Source organism: Vanessa cardui, chromosome 17 (assembly GCF_905220365.1).
Source record: "Vanessa cardui chromosome 17, ilVanCard2.1, whole genome shotgun sequence".
Taxonomy (NCBI): Eukaryota; Metazoa; Arthropoda; class Insecta; order Lepidoptera; family Nymphalidae; genus Vanessa; species Vanessa cardui.
Window position 1 is genome coordinate 391,779 of NC_061139.1, and position 7,742 is coordinate 399,520.

Consider the following 7,742-nt stretch of genomic DNA (forward strand, 5'->3'; position numbering starts at 1 on the left):
TGAAAGTGGAAAAGGTGGGTCTATCAGTGCTTACTGTGATAGCTATTAGATTGTGTACTTCTCGTCAGCTTGTTTCAGATAAATAAAAAATAATCTATTTTTGTATCGACGTATTCAAACCAAAAGTTCATTCGTAGACTTTTTAACATTAATAATAATCTGTGCACACGGTTGACTTCAGACATACAATGCGAATTTCACGTCAACCGATATTGTCCCTTAATACAGTGACATAAAGTTTATTTTAGGGGTCTTTTATTAGTTACAAGTTTAATAGGAAGGGATGGATCCCTTCACCTGTCAAAAGCGATATGATACGTGAAGATACGCGAAGTCTGTACGAAAATATTTATCTGTGGTTACAAGAGGCGACGTGTTGACATTTCTTGTTATGTTGACATGAATATCGAAGTTATATTCTATACAACAGGGTTAGGGTTTATTTTCGATTGACCAGATATTAATTGCATACTGTAGAAAACTTCGATGTACAAATATTTTATCAAATCAATCAATAATAGAGAATATCGAAACTATTATTAGAGCTCTATATATATTTTATGAAATAAGCATATACATATACATAAGTGTATATTAAGATAAAAATTAATTATTTTCTATTACATTACAAGACATATAAGTAATATACTATATTAAATATATAAGTTCAGGCTGTAGGAAAACAAACTAATTATTAAATAATTTTTGAGCATCCATTAATATGATCTGTTGTGTTGTATCCTCTTTGCTGGTGTAGTGATACAACGTATTGCCATTTGGCAGTAAAATGATGTTCCAAAAAATGTTACCACCTAACAATGACCAATAGTACATGTTTAAATTTAAATTTCATAAACAGTCGCATTGATATTTAACTTTCAAGACATTTTTATTACGCGCTTTGGCAATTGGTTATTTCGATTTTCTTAAACGATATTTCTAATAATATATTTCGTTCAATTTGTATTGAATAACATTTGCTGATACATTTTCGATTCCTGTGATTCAACAACTTTAACAAGGCATACTGCCAACACTGAAATGAAATGGATACGACCAGTGCCAAGGATCTTAGTACTTTGGGAAAGTCTCCGACTGTGATCAACGAACGTATCTCCTGAGTCTGTAATAATGGTAGAATAAAGTTAGCTGAGATGGTTCAGTAGATTAAAAGCGAATAGAGATCGATATTTATATGTTTGTGACGTATCCCCCTTTGGTTAATAAATATACTGGTAGTATGAGAATGATTGTCATTCTAATTTCTAAATAGTGTGAGTGATAATAGAAAATTCATAAAGACACGTAAATTTCAAAAGACCATATATCACCATAAATGGTGCTATATGGTCCCTACAATCAATTCCGTATATCGATCAGTATATAAAGAACTGTATTCTATATAATAATAATGATTATAGTTTATATACATATAGGTAATTAAGTTCATAGAACTATCTATAAAAATTACCAAATACCTTTAGTTCTTTTCCTGTTTTGTTACGCCTTTTTAAATAGAACTACATTTCAGAATTTAATTGCTTATAACTGGTTACAACTAGTTACTGACAAGTTATTACCGGTTATAATGGTTAGAGATATTCCTTTGATGAATTTTGTTTGCTTTTGATTTTGTTTGAGTGAAGTTTTAGAGTTACAGTCTGAGTTTCAGTCGAGGTTACCGAGGAGGCGGTATCGTGCCAGCGGCGACGTAAACCTCATTAATTTCATTAGGGTGCGTTGTTCGAAACTACATCAATTTTCTGTCTGCTCACCCCTTGACGCCTGCCATGTGTTAACTTAATATTTATCGTCTGTTGCGAATTTCAAATTTCACATGTTTGTCTATTCAGGTACTTTGAGACGAGTTGGATATTAGTGTGAGCGATCGAGCCTTGTGTACTTATTCTTAAATTATTAAAGGGGGAGAAACCGGGTTGTATGGAACTGTTACCCATGTCTTGCGATGGACATTTTACAGTTATACTTATCTATATTGGTCATCAGAATAAAATTGAAAATTTAAATATAATTTATCATTGTGATATTAAATTACATTCTATAAAACTCTTATTTTATTAAAAAAATCAAAGCCCGTTTTTTTGAAAAAACAGTTAAAAGTCATAATCTTTATTCAATAAAGAAGTGTTACATGCTCCTATTAGTTGCCATAAATTTGTCGGTTTCGAAATAAGCACATCAGAGCTGCTGAGAACCAGCAAAAGAAAATGTTTTATGTATCTAAGTACAAGATGCCAATAATCAAATTAAAATTCTCCTGAAACGAACTCACAAAGAAATAAATTTGTTGCTAAGAACTTCCAACACCATAAACTTCGGTTAATTAACTCGGCGGTTCTTTACAACGCTCTGATGGGATGCTCTATGAATCTTTCACAATATTTATACTATGACGGAGATCAAGTTCCTGTGAAGACCATAAGTTGCTAATTTATGGCTTTTTATTCAACTCCAGCAAAGGAAAAGTTTTAGCTTTAAAAGTGTGTTACAAGTTAATTGAGTCTTCAGAAAAATGCTTTCAGTAACGTTGATACATGATTAGTATTGGTCGCTGTACTACAGCTCCATAAAATTGTATTTTTTTTAAATATATTTTTAATTATATTCCTTTTTGACAGTCTCTAAGTAATTTCTTAATCATTTATATTGATTAACCAAACGCTCCGTGATGATTATTATTTTGTCAAAGATATTGTTTTTCTTCTGTTGTATTAGCATGATTTTCAATATTCAGGATATAGTTTTGGAAGGTTAAGTTATATGAGGCTTACAGGGGAGAGAACTGCCAGGAATCGTTACGTAAGGAGGAAGCGATATGCCAGGCGATCTTTCCTTCCGTCCCTTCCTATGTACGGTTTTATATGAACTTATTTAAAGCTATTTTTTATTATTTTAATAATTATTTAAAAAACCGATTTATGTATGATGTGAATGTGGCCGTCCGTTTTCAATTAAAAAAAAAGAGTATTGGAAGTATCCGTATAATCTAATGCTATATGTCTCAAGAAATATATTTTTATCAATCCATTTGTATCTACGTACAAAGTATACGGGGTACTGATGCCTTATTCGAATCACCTGCTCTGTAACAAAACAAGAAGTAAGTACACATCTTGCTACCCTAAATTTTAACAAAGGTGCTGGACCTGATCTAATACCACCTTTATTTATTAAAAATTGTGCTGAAGTTTTAGTTAATCCTTTAACAACTATATACAATCAATCTCTTCGATCAGGTATATTCCCAACTAAATGGAAAATCGCATATGTGACACCTGTTCATAAATCTGGAGACTTGAATAATATAGCAAATTACAGACCAATATCCATCTTGTCTTCTTTTGGCAAAATTTTTGAGTCGCTAGTTCAAAAGAAAATGTATTCTCATTTAAAACCTTATTTGGATTTACAGCAACATGGCTTTTGTCCCCACAAATCAACTGCATCTAACTTAGTCAGTTACATATCTGATATTGCAGAAGCAGTTGACAAAAATAAAGAAGTACATGCGATATATCTGGACTTGAAAAAAGCTTTTGACCTAGTTAACCATGACATTCTAATAGCCAAATTAAAATTCATGGGGATTCATGGTTCTTTATTACGCTGGTGCGAGTCATATTTAAGGAATAGATCACAGTTAGTTGCAATTTATGGTTTTAAATCCTATCAGTGCACAATTCCGTCCGGTGTGCCAAAAGGATCGCATTTGGGACCTTTATTTTTTCTTGTTTTTATTAATGACATAGGAGAAGTAATTAAATCAAAATATCAAATATTTGCAGATGATTTAAAAATTTACAGAGAAATAAAGACATTGCAGGATACAGATATACTTCAAAATGATATTAATAGTATTGTTCATTGGTGTTTTGCAAATAATATGATTTTAAGTAAATAAATGTACGCATATTAAATTTAGCCGAAAACGAAAGCTTCATGATCACACCTACTATATTGATAACGTGCCTCTGAGTGAATCAACTAGCGTTAGAGATCTCGGTGTAATAATAGATAACACTTTAAGTTTCAGATACCATATTGACTATATTATATCAAAAGCCTCACAACTATCTGGTCTTATACTAAGACTTATGAAAATCTTTAAAGAGCCAAGTCTAACAATACTAGTATACAATAGTATAATAAGAAGTGTTTTAGAATACTGTTCTGTTGTCTGGAATCCTGGCTACGAAGTACACTCAGACAGAATAGAACGTGTACAGAAACGGTTTCTCTATCACCTTGCTTATATAGATCTTAATGCTAAAAAATATATTTCCTACGACGCTCGCCTAGCTAAGTATAAAATGCAAACACTCAAACATAGAAGAGATGCTGCTGACTTTCTCTTCTTATATAAGCTGTTAAACGGATTCATTGATGCACCAGAGTTACTAGCTAAGATTACCTTCTCAATACCGCGTCAAGGCAGTCGTCTTCAAAATTGTAAAGTTTTTACCCTACCCGACACCAAATCGAATCTTGGTCAGCATTCACCAATTTACCGTATTTGTTCACTTGCGAACTGTACTCGTCAAAACTTAGATATCTTTGGTGAGTCCGCTTGCTCTATTAAAAGCAAGTTAAACAAATATTTTATGTAGTATTTACACAAGTACGGTTATTCTTTGAGTAACTTAAATTTATTTTAAAGCATGCTAGGTTTACATCTAGAAGACTGCAACAAAAGTATTGTCTCTTATGCTAAGATTTAATTTTGTAAGTTATAGTTGTAAGTCAGTTTTGTAAACTTATATAAATAAATAAAAAAATCACTGGAAAATAGTATTCTTACAAACATTTATGTAGATTTTGAAATTCAAAACACACAGACATAAACAGATATATTATCATTAAAACGGAATCAAATACAACCAGTATTTGTACTACCTCAAAAAAGAAGATTTTTAAATAACGAATTAGATCAATCACAGTAAATTCAAAATTCGATAAAAGTATTTGAAACAAAAGTATATCCTTCAAATAAATAGTAAGCTAGATATACTCTTTGATATTCTTCCTTAAACGAATGCAATGCAAAATTCTTACAGACCGCGTGAAATTACTTGCGGTTCAACGTCAACTTCAAAGCTATCCGACGCCATTTTGAAATCGTATCCACTTTTTGACGTCACACTATTTCGTTTGTCAAAATTTGCAGCAGTTCAATGACATAGCAAATAAACGGGACGCATCGTTGCTTCCGAGTGTAACAAACTGTATCGAAACGCTGGACTTTATTGAATTTGATTACCTTTCATGCTGTTATACTTTTATTTTCACTTTTGTTTTAATTTACACTGATTGACTGTTTGTTTAGATATCATATGGATGAATACATTATATATATAATATAAATTTATACGATAAAATTAATAAAAATGCCGCATTGGTCGACGATGGTACGACGAACTAATATTTATCTATTTCAGTTTATAATTCGTATTTCTTGATTCTATTTATTCAACTCATTACTTCAAAATTATTTAACTATAATGATAATAAATAATTATTATTTAGAAAGATCTTAAGCATAAACAAATTTAAATTTGAAAGCAATTAAACAATTCACAACCGCGAGGATTTGGGTACTATCGAAATCGTTTTTGAATGTACATAGTTATGTCGGTAGCTTTATCACAAAGAACATACAAAATATTATTTGTTTCAACCTTAATGAATTGCAAACAATTTTAATAAGAGTGCAATAACCTAGTAATTAAATTGTTTTTAATAACTTAGAGTTACAAATGTTTTCTTTATACCTTGTAGAAGAATTCTTATATGTAGGTATTTTTGCTGAACATCATATAATATAAATAAATAATTAAATATAAATGTACTTTACCGCATCCATTAATTATGATCGGTTATATGATGACAATCATACATACTTCACAATTACACATGCAACTACGTATATATATTGTCTAAAAGCAATCCTATTAACCAGGCAATTTAAGGAGTCCATTAAAGTTGAACGCGAATATAAACCAACAATACACCACTTTACCTAGATAGGAAAAAAAGTCCAGGACGGGATCAATCAGCTGTAAAATATGCGGCGAGCGTCCGCGCTAAAAAAACATGGAGGAATTATGGGTTCACGCCGTGGCCCGCATTCTAACTGCTCGTTAGAATACCATGTTTTGAAGGATTACTAAAAAGTATTTAATGGGCCTCTGATAGCAAAGCCTTTGTAAAAGATTAGCGTTTTAAATATACAGTCAATATTATGCTACAGTCATAAATGTTTTCTTAACTGAGACAGCTGTAAGAGGAGGTTATCAACCTGCTACTGTATAATTTAGTATTAACAATATGCCTTGTTAAAAAAATTAAACATATATATATATTTCAAGGTGATATCAAAATTTTTTGGAAAAGCTTTTAGCTTACCCTAACCTGTGCTGCTATAATATGCTTTACTAGCGACTGAGGCCGGCCTCGCTCTGCAATTTATTAATATGGAAAATAAGAAATAATAGAAATCGTTTTGATTGGTTATATCTCCTACTTGACACTTATATTTCTAATGAAGACACTAATTATCATGTTCATATATCTATACATATAATAAAATTGGAGTGTCTGTTTGTAATATTAAAATAGCCCTTTTTACTCAATGCATATCTATTATCTATGTACATATACCAATACAACATTTTTTACAATTTTTGTCTGTCTGTCTGTTTGTTCCGGCTAATCTCTGGCTGGACGCATTTTGACGGGAGTTTCACTGGCAGATAACTAATATAATAGGAAGTAACTTAGGCTACAATAATATTTTTTTTGTTAAATTCAAACATGTACAAGGTCGCGGGCGAAGATAGTTTATAATATAATTCATTGTTTTATTGTCTCGTGATCTATTCACAATAGTAGACATTGAATTATTAAGTCTATGGAGCAATCTACACTTCATATGAGACGCCTAAATGTGTAACGGGGCATAAAACTATCAAAGTTGGTTTAAAAAATAGCCACAGTGCTATTGAATATGTCTGTGACGTCACTGAACCGAACGTGCGAAAGAGTGGCACTCCATTTGATCCAATTGTAGCCATGGCATACATCGAGGAAATAAAACGAACTCCTGGTGAATGGGGCGCATTGGTGCATTTAACGAACACCCCGATGCCAATCTACTTCGGTCGTGAGCATTCGATTGCGGCTCTTCTGAACAGTTCAAAGAAATATTGTAATATGTCCATCTATTCATATATATTGCATTGTATACCAGATAACTTAAATTAAAATATCATGAAAATTATATGTATTTTAGTTTTTTTTTGGTTGTTGATGATTCCTACAGCTTTTTCTACTCATGGTAAGCATATACTAATAGGAAAATAGCATGCTACAATGTCAAATGCCAATACAATTTTTATGAGGCAAACTATCTACTATCTATATATTTAGCAAACTATAGTTGTATATATAGAGTTAAGGTTTGAACAGAATTCAGCCCAGCGGTTAGAACGCGTGCATCTTAACCTATGATTGCGGGTTCAAACCCAGGCAAGCACCGCTGATTCATGTGCTTAATTTGTCTTTATAATTCATTTCGTGCTCAGCGGTGAAGAAAAACATCGTGAGGAAACCTGCATGTGACAAATTTCATAGAAATTCTGCCATATGTGTATTCCACCAACCCGCATTGGAACAGCGTGGTGGAATATGTTCCAAACCTTTTCCTCAAAGGGAGAGGAGGCCTT